Genomic DNA, 14735 nt, shown 5'->3' on the forward strand with positions numbered 1-14735 from the left:
AGATATCAACGAGCGTTTCGTTTCGTGAGCGTTTCGTGAGCGTTTGTGCATTCGGCTACGCACCCAGGCCCCGTAGCCGAATGCCGAACGCCGCAGAAATGTAGTCTGGCTCTGTCGCGCCGATACGCAAGAGCGATAGAGATAGATAGCTATGAAAGAGATATTATCGTAAGCGTTTGTGCATTCGACTACGCACACTGCCTTCTTTTTGTACGATGATATTACCGGTGACTGTACGACTGTACGTACTTACATATGACCGATGAATAAGTAGAGAATATGACATTTATTAGATTGTATGTTAGGGTACAACTGGGCAACTGATATTAAGCTAGGGTTATACGACATAATCGTACTAGTATAACCCGTGATATGATATGTGTCGACTTCTCGATATCGTCATGCGTAGTCGAGTGATTTCGCTTGAATAATCTAGAGACATCGCACAACATCGCATGGATATGACACGTGCCGCACGCTTTCAAAATGTCGAGCGAGAACCGGTAACGTCGCACCACTGACGCCTCTGTTATCCCTTGCTAAGCCTCGGTCAAACATAGGGCGATTTGATAGCGTAGCGTTAGCGGAGCGGAATTCGGTCACACATAACACAGCGCGCATTATGAGCGGACTTGTCTGAATAAAGTGAATAATTATGGATTAAAGTCTCCGCCACACATAAAGCGTTTTGATAGCGTAGCGTTAGCGGAGCGTTAGCGGAGCGTCAGCGGAGCGTCAGCGGAGCGTCAGCGGAGCGTCAGCGGAGCGCAATGATAGCGGTGCGCTGGCGGAACGCTGGCGTTCCGCTCGCAATCCGCGCGCATTCCGCTCGCAATCCGCGCTTGTTAGTTCCCTCCGCTGGGCGCAACGCCAGCGTTCGTCCGGCGCACCGCTATCGTTGCGCTCCGCTACCGCTCCGCCTACGCTATCAAAACGCGCATGTGTGGCCGAGCTTTTAATGTTAACCATTTAGCCAATTGTTTTATTCCAAAATGTTGTTTTGATTTCTTATGTCATTCAATACATATTAGAAGTTTACAGTTGCAAAATATAGGCTTAGAAGTTACCTGCGCTTCGAATACACTCGCAATGTGCTCCGCTCCGTTCGGCGCACCGCCATCATTGCGCTCCGCTAACGCTGCGCTCTCAAAACGCTCATGTGTGGCCGAGCTTTTAAAGATGATATAATTAAAAGAATAGATAGATATTGGAAAGGACACCTTACAAAATCAATAAACCAAACTGTCGTGTTAAAAATAGGAACCCATGCCCGAATCTATCACTCCGTTTTTTCAATGACACAAAATGTTTATATAAAATACTAGAGCAAAGCTTTTAAAAATGTAATCTGAAGCTAAATAGAGAAGTACAAAAGCCCGTGAAATCTGGCAGGTGGTCGCCGGGCCCCGTTTATTTATCCGCGCTGAAATGAAACATTGAAGTGCAAGTAGTTATAGAGCTTTCGCTCCTCTCATCTGCGGATTTACTTTGTGAAAAACAAAAACTTGCACTTATTTTCGCAGAGCTTAGGTGAGGGTGAGGTATATATTAAATCTAAGTAGGTAGTCTTATATACCTATCACTCAATTGTGTATCCCATATATATAATAAGTATTAGACGTGATTGTGAAGCACAGTTAACACTTTCGAAACCGGGCTCTACGCGGCGCTACGACATTTTCGCTACATACGGGGAAACCCATGTAATCGGCTACGCTTCTACGAGCGGTGTGCCCGACAGTCGGGTTCTTGGTAGCTTAATTATTTCACGTTAAATTAAACAGATAAAACAAAAAAAAACTGTTTATTAAAACGATTTACTTGTATAGTATATAAATAGGAATAGACTGTATTATTTTCGTAAACCAGTTTGAAATATTTTACTAATGCTTCGGCCATTTATTGTTCGATTTTTTTATTTTATATATAAGTATATTTATATTTTGTTTTGTAGCATCTGATAGTTCTGATACTTCCTAGGTTTAATACTCAAAAAATAAGTATTTCTTTTTACTTGTAAAATTAGATACCTACATTATTCATAAATTAGTGAAATAATAATTTTTAGTGTCAAATAATTTACATATAGGTATACTTTAATACCTTTTATAACGATATCTGTGTGTCTAAAACCTAACATGTTTAGATGGGCCCATTTCTCGCAACCCATACGATTTGACAGTTCGCGCACTTGTAATACAAGGCTTGTACCTTTCGAGAAACGGGCCCCAGATATTTACTTAAAAAATATGGCAGTATTGCCAACATTCCATTAAAAAGTTGCTTACTCGTAGAATGTTCTACTCTGCTGCAGTACAAATTGACTTATTTACTTGCTTTTACTTCTCCGATAATGACATAAACATGGCATGCATACGGAGCTCCTCGTGTACATTCCTCGGATATCTATTCCAACTGCTTATCATGCACGGGTGAAGTTCTGAAATGTAAAACCCCGAAATAAATACGACCTCACAGATTAAAGTATATTTATGTACTTAGATATCTTTATTTTCAAAATTAACTTTACTTAGGTATCCTTTTTTTAAACCATAGTCTTTATGGAGATCGAGGAAACATAAGAAGAGGCCATTGCTCAGCAAACGGACATTGTAACGCTTTAGTTAAAAAATCTCACATAGTCCTAAATTTTGAGATATGGCCTTTTTTGCCTCCATGTGAAAAGTGAACCTTGCTGTGTGCAGAAGTGTTAGCCCAGTGCGAATCTTCAGCTGACTAAATCCTAGATAGTAGGTATAGGTATGTATGCCAAAAGAAGGGTCGTGAAATACCCATAGCGTCAAGGACTTTTCTTTCCACACATACTTAAATAGATATAAAAGAAGCATTTAATAGTCCGAACGCTTTATTGCAGTGCATTTGCTATTTAAGAACATACGTAGGACATGTTATGTATCCTTCTTGAAATCGCTTATACTGCAAAGATTCAGCCAAGCTCATAGTTCCGATGGGAACAGCGCCACAGCTCCCAGACAAAATGCTTGCTTAATATGGAAATATGCAACTTGTCTCGGATTTGTATTCGCGCCGTCGCTCGGCGCCAGTCTCAGTTATGGCAACATTTTTCTTCACGTTCGCTGAAATAGAATGAGAGGTTTCGAGGAAAAGGTGTTTTGTAATACAATTTACTCATTATCTACTATAGGTATTGTTTTTTAAAATGGAATTAAAGAAATGAATAAAGCAAGGCAAGCTTCTGGAACACAGAGAAAATACAACCAGTTTTCATGTTCGTTCAACAAGTTTTTTGGTTAAAATAGCGCCTACGTGCTCTTTGGTTCAAACAACAAGCTACTTGTCATTTGAATCGGCAATATATTTGAATCAACAAGTCGATTTTATAAAAACAACCTGACATACGTTTGGCTGATTCAAACGGATAAACCGCAACAAGTCGAACTTGTTAAATTCACAATGCAAATTTCTCTCAGTGAAGCCTCTCGTAGCTCAGTTAGTATCACATTCAGTTGCAGTGACCCGATAGTCGGGTTCTCTCTTCGTAAGTGATTTTTGCTACATGCGCATTTCCCCATTTTATCGGCTACGCTCGTAGCGCGTAGCATGCGCTGGCACTGAATGTGTGAGGTAGGTGTTCTTGTAAATGACACGATCTCTTACTTACTTGGGTGGCGCGATTACTCAAAATGATTTTTGGCCTACAACACAAGAGCACCCCACTTTGCTCGGTCTTGAGCGGTATCGCGCCAGCTTTCGCCGACGCCGAGCTCAACCGAGGTCAACCTCCACTCTATCCGCCCAACGATATTTTGGATGACCAGCAGGACGATACACACTACACTGTAACTCTAACTATACGTTCCAAACCCGGAATCTCTTGCTTCTTAGGTGCATACTTAGGGAGGAACTGCAGTTTTTTTTTTTATATTATATTATGGGCTTACTCTTGGCCACAGACTAGCCAAGTTCAAAGTAAAAACTAGAAGCATAAGGCTATTAATAGTAGACTCTCGAATTGATAATTCAATGCTAATCATGATATTTTTGGAACACTACAACACATATTCACTGCATGTATGGAAAACTATGCTACGTGCTACGACGTAGCACCACATGTAGTTTATCAGTGAATACACAATAAGTACACATTGCGTCTATTTTAATCAAATGGAATGGAATATATTGTCATATTTTTCTAATAATGACAAAAATGATCATAAAACTGAATATTTTAACGATGAGGTAAATAATAGTTTAATAGCGCTTGTAAATAGCTATTGTAATAATAAAACAACCAACAAAAGATTGTGTTTGACCGAGTTTCTCAGCAGCATTTTTTGCACTTTGCATAGTTTTATGGGCTGGAAGTTTTTACAAGAATAAAACAGCTTTAATCCTGAACGAGGTTGGATGCAAATCGGGTTATTGTCGCGTTCGCAATCAGCCAGGTCGTGCCAACGACTTGAGAAACTTGGACGCTATTTTATTCACCGAGAAACTTGTGGACGCTATTTTAAACCGCGCTTCTTAGGGTGTTATATAAGTAGGTACATACATACTTCTCACGCCTGTGCCGTAGCCGAATGGCATTTCTGCGACTTGAAACGAAAACGAAGCGCCGCGAAAGGTAGTATGGTTCTGCCGCGCCAATACGCAAGAGCGATAGAGATAGACAGCAGCAGCGGCTGGTCCATACAATCCGATTCCCACCGGCTTGCCTAAAATTGATTAGTAGTAAAATACCTAATGTTAAGGTAGGTTTCTTAATGCTCAGTGTTGCCTAGCAGACATTTTCACCAGCTGCCACTGATAGACAGGTACCTATGAGCGATTAGTTTCGTTAGCGTTTGTGCCATTCGGCTACGTCCCTGTATTCCCAAATGAGCGCATGAAACACTCAAGCTCCAGTGCCACTACTCTTGACAATTAAGGGATTGAAAGAAAACGGAATTGTGATATTGCAGTGACATGGAATCCATATCCCTCAGTCGACTTCTACGACACCCACGGGAGGAAAGGGGGTGGTGAAATTCTTAATCCGTCACGACACGTTTAAACAAACTTGAAGTTTATTTATACTTACCCTTTAACATAAATAAAATGTTTGTGTCATTATTGTCATTAAGTTCTTTACATCGAAAACTATTGATTTTACAATTATTACTTCCATTTAAGTATTTCCAGATAAAAATCAACAAGTAGAAATGTTCAACTTTTTGTTACTCATATTGTCCATAAAGTTAATGACTTAATGTATTGATATTTTAAGAACCATTTTAAAGTTATTTAATAACACTCAATAAAAAATATCAGTCAAGTTTCAAGTAGGTACTTTATTTATTTATCCAGTAAAGATGTCTATTCTGATTTCAAATATATCGTTACATTTCTTGAGCATTTATCTTCGACAGAAATTAATACTTGACTTACTAGTCCATACCGTCAAATGTCGCGGGTCAGCCGGTGTAATTGAAAGTAAATCTGATGACCAGCAGTCACTGCCAAAGCCAGCACTGCGATGTGCAGGGATTTAAATAAAATTCTACTAAAGTCGGCCCTTTTATTTACAAAACAAATTGTTGATTACGTATTCTACAACAAAAACCTATTTTTGGATTATTTTTGCTTGATCGCTGGCTAAATATATCCTTGTTATTTAAGTGCAATACATTGTGTTTTAAAATATCGCTTTGTAAAATTTTACTATCCATTTTTCCGAACTATTATGACAATGGCGTGTTAAAAATTGTTAAATATAGGTAGCTAGCTAATTCAAAAAAGCTATAACGTAAACTCGTCTGTCAGAATTGTCATATCAAATACCTGACAGATTTAGTGATAAAGCCAAGATAAAGCCTACCTAATTATGCGTACAACTCTCACACATTGTACTCTATCACCTAATATACTGTTTTAAGATTTTTAACAATGGTATACTTAGTTATTATATTAGAAACACCTAAAAAAATCACAAGAAACGAAGAGCATACTTTTAACAATGTGAAAGAAAGCTTTGCGAAGCATCGTTAAAAGTTAGGTACTGTCACATAAGTACAAAGATTTGAGATAAACTAAAAGTATAGTTAGTAGTTAATACTACAACAACTGAGAAAAATAGTTCCGCTATAGGTACAAATGTTTTTGATTGAAATAATAAAGAAGATTATTTCCTTACGGATTCAATACTTTTGTAGATAGTTTTAGATTGCTCACGTGTGTTTATAGTTTCTACCAGGATTAATTACTTGTTTTGACTACTTAGAAAGTAGGTTATGCAGTAGATACATGATACTTAGACTGACAATGTGTTGACTATTTCTATTTACGTTTCATATATTTATTTGCAACATATTTATAAGTACGTTCTTAGTGTGCTTCTAGTGTCTTACGTAAAAAATATTTCCTGGACAAATATTTCGCGCAGAATATGTCTCATGTGCGGGAGGTAACGTAATTTTCTTCAAAGCTTCTGAAACTAATATGTGAGGTGCGCCAACAAAAAGACAGCGAACCGGCTATTGTCGAGGACAGACAGCCTGCGGCGCCATTCCGTGTTATTTTTTGACGATTCCGTATTTCTAAAAGATGTAGGCAGAGCCTATGAAACTAATCGAATAAGGCCCACTTGAACCAACCACTTAACTCAGGGTTAGTGGGCTGTCATCTGTCAAATTCCATATAAAATGGTGGGTTAACCCTCCATTTTCGTTGGTGCAAGTGGCCCTAAGTGTTTGATAAATAATAATAAATTCATATTCTATTCAGATTGACTCAATCCTAATACGGTAGACTCAAAAAAGCTTGTGTTTTGGGTTGTGGGTACCCTGCCAACGATATACATAGGAGAACAACCATGACACGAGAACAAATATCTGTGCCATTAACACGCATTCGAACCCAGGACCAGGTATACTTAGCCGGTATGGTCACTATACCCACTAGGCCAGACTGGTCGTCAAGACACCATCAGACGTGTTTGCCCACTCCTCTTAGGGTGCCATAAAGCTTGTCCTATTTCTAAAAAGTATATTGAATCTCACCGACTTAACTTAACGCGACTTAACGCAAATAAATACATACCTACTCATATGTATTTGATCAAAAATTTTACAAGTGGCATAGCGCCAAAAAGGGCGAAGAACCTATGAGCTATCAGTGACAGTAATAGTAAACTGAAACTCGTATACAGCATCGTACTCGTAGCATTCTAAAGATTTTCTGAAAGCATAGATCGTGCGCGTCGGAAGTTACCAGCATAACGTTTGTACCCTATTGTCCTCTGAAACAAAAGAGAACAATTACAAAATATGTTGATATTGTTGATCCACGCAACAGCACTTCCTATTACATCTACAGACAATCCACCAGACATCTTCTTAGAAGTCTATTCTCCATGTGACCCGTATGATAGTAATTTTATTTCCGATATTCTCTGAAAGAAAGCTAAAATTAAATGATCGCAGGCAGGCAATCATGGTCGCGCAATAAATGATAAAACATCGGGCCGTCCCTGTCACACTATTTGTAAGTGCGATAGGGACGGCCTGATGTTTTATCATTTATCGCGCGATCATGCTTATACGCACATACACAATCCTGAGGAAAACAATATAAATGCCATATCATGAACCGTTTCAAAAAAGTAGGATACTGCTATCTTCCTGGCAGACGGCGCAAGATTACCTATTTGCTAACAGAACACATCCTCTTCGCTTGCACTGTACTATTCAATAATATTTCTACTTATGTATGTGCCGCCGGCACCACGCTCGGAAGTTGTTTCATAAAAATCTGTGGAAATTTAGAGATAAGGAACAACATGCTACACATCTCATAAATATTATATTACCTACTTTGTGCACAAAACAAAAGACAATAAATTAATAAGCATGCACTAACTCCTTAATAAAAAATATTACTGCTAGGTCTTGTTAGTAAATTCATCAAATTCCGCTACCTTAAGGTTGTCTGGAAGAAATTACTCTATAGCGATAAGACCGCCTGTTTACCTTTGTTCGTGTTGCTTCTTGGTTTTTGTATTGTTGTATATTTTATCAAGGTGTGCAATAAAGGGTATTTGTATTGTATTGTGTTGTCTTAACGCTTTCACTGCCGGCAACGCATATGTACATTATGCGTTTGCGTTACTTTTATAGTTGGCGCATATATTAGGTTCGTTTTAGGCACAGCGCAAATAACAAAATATTGTTGAAAGTTTCCATATGCAAGAAAACACATACAATTTATCGAACCATGAAAACGGACGAGATAACTGCACGGTATGTATTAGAAGAGGCTTCTGCGTGGATTCACCCCAGCAACTTTTATCAGATGTGCCGGCTCAGATGAAACTTTTATTTTGTACGCGGTCGTAATAGCCCCGGCATAAGAATTATTGGCTAAGTTTTGCAGAAAACTGAAAATTGCCTACTTATCTCTTGAAATAGAAAATAAATATCCGTATTTCCTGTAAGTTATAGGTAGTAAATCGGGATACAAAGAGAAACTTGATTGAATTTTCTTCTTGTATTTTCACATTCTACTGTTAGGTATGTACAAGTTTGGTTTGAATGTGTTTGCCCCATTTTATCAGCAATACGTTACAGCGATATAGTCCTGTCAAATACACGCCAGAAATAGGAATATGGAACAATATTTTTTGGCAATGAAACACCCAGGCAGGTGCGGCTGCGGCCACTACGAAATGATATTTCCATGAAACAAATGAAAAATGACAGACAGATGCACACATAGATTACTTTGGAGGGTCGACGCCAGCAACACCCAATCATGGACAATTTTTATTTATTTATAAAAATAATAAAAGCTGCTCGTATTAAAAAAGAGCTATTCTTGTATCGGTATTTATATATTTCGGGGATATCGCCGGAATTGACTCTAACGATTTCAACGAAATAGATGGTTTTTTTAATCTTGCTCTTAGCCACTCTAAGTATGTCAGACAAGGAGGCAAGCACGTATATATAGAAAGTCTAAGGGGGGGGTCCGGGTCATAAACTCAGCCGGATAAAAAGCGGTCTCGAACATTTAATTAATAATGATGCAGATTAAAAGACACTACTTCCTTATAAAACTATATTTAATCGCTTTCTTCTTAAAATTTGTTGATTGACAATATCATTAGCATCTATTACGGCAGCTATTTCCCTATGGATAGACATAAGAACTAGCCCCGTGAGGCGCTCTTGTCCCGTCCTATTACGCAAAAATGTTTTTAACCTTTTTAAGGTTGAAAAACTTCTTTCAGCAGTTGCTGTACTGGCCAAGTGGCCAGTATCAATAGCAACTTTCTGATCGAAAGAAAGAAAGAAAGAAATTTGGATCACACTGGTCAATGGCCCCATAGCAGTTCTAGTTTTTTTTTCAGGCTCCAGGTTTGACCAATGATTATGCCAGAGTTCGTATTCAGATTTGAATTTGTGGTCTTCTGCTTCTGTTAACCCAAGAAAAAGTTTAGCAGCTTTCAGTAGTTCCGTTTTTGTGGCGTTGTCAACATTATTAGTCTTCGTTGGCAAGACCTTTTGTAATGTGCCAACTGTGTATTCATGAGGTTGGAATCGGGCGTCTAACTCGGATATCAAATGTTCCAAGAAAGGATAATTAATATACGTTTCGCCGGTAGTATATCTCCGCAGTTTCCCCTAGAACATTATTGCGATGGGTTTGGCGACCAGTTGTACGAGGTGCCACTAGTTCACCGTCAGGGCATAAATTTTCGGCGCCCTTTTGAAGAAGTTTCTCTAAGTAGGAAAATAAATCGCGAGCGTAGCGAGCGCGAAATTTTTTTTATAGTAATGCCGTAATTTGAAGATTAACGCAATACAAAATTTATGGATTTCATCAGACAGAGTGCGAAAGGGACAAATGGTTGAACTTTCGTAGCCGCACCCTAGTATAGTTACGTGTGGCTGAACGTGAATATCATATACATAAAATAACAAACAAAATGGAGCACTATAGTGTCCAAGTCAAGAAAGCAAATTCGGAATTTGTCCTAACTAAAAGAGCATATAATTATAAATAGTAAGCGCGATTTTTTTTCCTATTGACTCGATTAATTAAGACAACCCGCCAGCGGGGAATCCGAGAACTTTCAAGCTTTTATCGTCTGCGCTCAGCAGAGTTGCGGTCTTTGACATATTTTGGGGTATTTTGACTTCACAGGGCGTCTATGTTCCCGACTTTTAGGCCTTATATTTCGCCATCACTATTATTTTTATAATAATGCTTAAGAGTTAATTAAGAGACTTAAGAGATTAACTACGGACTCGATCGTCACCGTCGGGACGGCCATTTCGGTATTTTGCCACTAAGTGATCTGAGTGCTTTGAAATTCGCTCACCATATGCTGCGACTCACAAAATTGCGCCTCTCTGAGACGTTTTGCGCCTTTGGCTTTATGAGGAACTCCGCTTTGGACTATCGGGTAGAGTCATATTTTTGCATTTGGATAACAACGTAACTTTGCCGTTCGCCGCACAATGTGGTTTGTCAAGGGCTAGAATCCTCCCTTTACGGCGCCCTAGCATGGTGCAACTTTCCACTTAATCTGAATTACAAATCTAGATTTTCAATAGGTGGATTGATTTCCGAATCCTCTCGCCATTTTGTGATATGTGCGCGCCCACGCAACGTAAGTATAATTTTTTGTATGGATTTTTCCACATTCTCGATTTTGGCGCCCCCTTACCATGTGGCGCCTAGAGCGGCCGCTCCACTCGCTCTACCCTTAATCCGGCCCTGCCTAAGGGGGGGGTTTGAACCCCCTGAACCCCCCCCCTTATATACGTCCTTGCAAGGAGGTATTTATACATAGGTATGTACATATGTATATGGTAACATTTGTCTAATCTATTATAATTGCTTTTAATTCTAAAACCACACCTATTACAGGATCACTTACCTTTACTAAGTGATTCATGGATAAATTAATCATTATGTATCATGTTATATCAAATAACCTAAATCGAAAGTAATTAATAGAAATTTCACCAGTCATTCATTAACTAAATAGTAGCGTGGCGATAAAATCTATTTTGTTAATAGGTTATCTCGAAAAGCCCCAGGTTATCGGGAATATTTCGGTTATAAACTGGCCACATGGTTACGAGTTTAAAAGTGTGAATGAACTTTGCAGACATTTTATGTTATCTATTTACCTACTTCCTTTGTAAAAATTGGCAAAAATAAGAATAGCTACGAGTAGGTATTCGGAAACTTATCGAGAAGCTGTCGAGTAGATAGCAACATAAGTAATAGAACATTACGGTACAAGTGCGAATTACCCATTCGCGTATATCTTACAACGTGTTGTGTGTTGTGTGTAAAGTCGATTTATAAATAAAAATATTAGGTAGGTAAATTTCCAAAAAGTTTATACACGCGCCTGACAAAATCTAATTTTAAGGTATGTGAATGTGGGCAAAGTTACGAATAAGATATTCAAAGTCTTGCGAAATGTTATACAAAGTTGACGAATTATGTACATGTATGTATTACCTATACATATATTTATACACGTACGTAACGTAATGTAATTATTTTGATTATTAACAACATATATTATACAACTAGGGAACAAATCAAATTATTTTTTTGAATATTTATTTAATTTGTTCTTTTTCAAGTAGGTAGTCATACTACTACACAATATCTTGGCGACCGAGCTTCGCTCGGTTCTATTTTAATATATCACGTCTTTAGATAAAAAAAAACTCTTATAAATACAAAAACAAAAAAAAAAGACAAAAAACAAAAACTTAATTTCTGGCCGGGATTCGAAACCCTGACACCTACGATCTATCTGCGTACATTAGACCGACCTTGTACGACTGAGCTAAGCGGAATCGCATACAAACGCGAAAGAAAAACTCATGAAAACTCGAAAATTCGCGTTTTCCGGGATCTAAGGCTACGCTAGATCGATTTTTCATCCCCGAAAACCCCAACATAACAAATTTCAGCGAAATCGTTAGAGCGGTTTCCGAGATCGTCGGTATATATAAATAAATAAATATACAAGAATTGCTCGTTTAATAGTATAAGATAATATATATTATAAATTGAAATTGATAGCCGACTCCCGGCTCTGCCACCAGTGAGCTTTGTCGTTTTTTCTTTCGTGCATGATATCTATTTCAATTTATAACATAATTATACTTATTTCTAAAGGGCTCATGTTCAGAACCTGACTTAAGCAGAGAATCTGGATTGTGCGATTTTGTTCTACTTTACTAGCCAAAACATTATATTCCGTTATGCCAAACTACTCAAGATTAGATTTGACGAACTTGGGCGACATCCTGAATGAATTACACGATGTTTACGACCTTTACGGGTGCCTGAACTAACCTTCAGAGCTAGGCTGTATTATTCTAAGCTCTAACCAAAAAGGGTCGCCTGTTTCTACGCGCAAGACATCATATTATTACTGGAAGTATACAAAATTAATATAAACTCAACAACATCCATACTTACTATATTATTTAATTATTTAATATTATAAATGGGAAAGTGTGTGTGTCTGTATGAATTGACGTGTTATTTTAAGTGGAGATAGTTGAAGGGATGAAGAGTGACATAGGCTACTTTTTGTCTCTTTCTAACCCCTCACTTCCCTAAAATGAGGGGTGGAAGTTTGTTTGGAGCATTCCGCAATTTTCAAATTTAACGCAAGCGAAGCCGCGAGATAAAGCTAGTAAAGGAATAAGTATATAGATTTAGTTAGTCATAGATTACATCGGAAGCAATCTTGTATCCTCGATACACTTTATACGCTCGCCTCGTCGCGGCCAGTAAAACGAATCCCATTTTATTCCTTCCACGAAGGCGGTAAGCGTTCTGTAGGAGTTTCCAACCCAAGGCTATCGGAAATATCAGTACTGAACAATAGTACTTACATGAGCTGCGATACAACAAAGTAGATAGGAATAGGTACTTTGTTGCAGATTCTAGTTTAAAATAAGTCTCGAAGATTCGATTGGCATGTAAATATCGTAAACCAACTTACATAATTAAGTCACGGAAATTTAGTTGGTAGTTATACAGGGTGGGGCCTGTAACAAAAGCAAAAAATTAAACTGTAGGCTGTACTCCTTAAACTGACCAACATTTGTTTAGCGACTTTACAAAATCATGAAGTCTCTAATTTTCTAACTTTTCATACAAAATAAATATATATTAGCTTCAATGGACGCCATTAATGTTGTAATTGACGTTATCAGTCACACTTTACACTTAACAGAATTCGCAATACATTACCTCTTAGAAAAAACTTTCAAGGGTGATAAAAATCAAAATACAAGTTATTTTTAAAAGTCGCTGAACAAAATTGGATGGTGATAAGCAATAATGTGTCAACCCACACGCCAACCATTTTGAGAAAATGGCGTCTAAAGATTTTTTCTCATTTTTTTGTGTTTCTCTTAAAAAAAATTGTTTTTTATATAGATTGTTGTGTTTTTCAGCTATAATACGTTCAGTAGTAGTGATTATTGTAGCTTAATTTCAAAACAAACTTCAATTTGACGAAATAATGCCCTTTTCTTTTATTGCGAATTGTTCGACGACGTCAAACTTTTTCAAGACTGTGTTATGATACTTAACCCACTTTTGCTAATTGTTTAAAAATATCTATGAGTCTTAAATAAACATGTTAAAGCACATAAATTGTTATTGTAAAATACTCTACCTATGCATATTTTTAACTTTATAAGTGTTAAGTAACATATCAGTCATGGTCACTTATGTTATTAGGTATAAATAATAAAATAATAATAAATATTATAGGACATTCTTACACAGATTGACTGAGACCCACGGTAAGCTCAAGAAGGCTTGTGTTGTGGGTACTTAGGCAACGATATATATAATATATAAATACTTATATACATAGAAAACATCCATGACTCAGGAACAAATATCTGTGCTCATCACACAAATAAATGCCCTTACCGGGATTCGAACCCGGGACCGCGGCGTAGCAGGCAGGGTCACTACCGACTGCGCCAGACCGGTCGTCATGTAGGAATCAATACATTATTTATTAATCAAACCTTTTAATGATTTTTCTACTCCCGAACTGTTATTCGTCATTTACAGGATTGTGCGTATCGAAAAAACTGAAAACGCATTGTTTGGTGCTGTAATCATGGCAACGCATTGCATTAACGATACTGCGTGCGTGCGCGGGAAGGCTTTGGGCAGCTGAGCTGACAGTGCAAACCTTTGCAATACAGGAAACAGTGTGAATTTCGCGAGAATTATTTAAAAAAACTATTAAAAACTAAGTGCATGGTCGTTGTAAAAGTATTGTGTTTAACTGACTCCAAAATACTCGTGGAAAGTACGCCACTCATATTTCTTGACCTCCTTTAAACGCCTGTTGAATAAAATACTATAAATTAACTATTAGAGTAATGATCATTTCTAGACACATATTTAAATTATCTGTGCTTTTTCAACAAAAAATCGTTACAAAAACCAAATAATCATCTTTAAAAAAAATAAACTACTTATCTAAAATATACAACAAAATATTTTTTTACGCTAAGAAATAGACTAAGTCATTTAAATTATGAATAACTCATGACTTGTACAAGAACAAAACATAAAATATCTTTAACAAAATAATAAACTACCATTCAGTAAGTATTCAAAAATCAAACAATATTTTTATGTATACATTAACACGTCTTAATGTAATTAGTAATTATAAAAAAATAGTAGCTTATATT

Source organism: Leguminivora glycinivorella, chromosome 4 (assembly GCF_023078275.1).
Source record: "Leguminivora glycinivorella isolate SPB_JAAS2020 chromosome 4, LegGlyc_1.1, whole genome shotgun sequence".
In the NCBI taxonomy this organism is placed as follows: domain Eukaryota; kingdom Metazoa; phylum Arthropoda; class Insecta; order Lepidoptera; family Tortricidae; genus Leguminivora; species Leguminivora glycinivorella.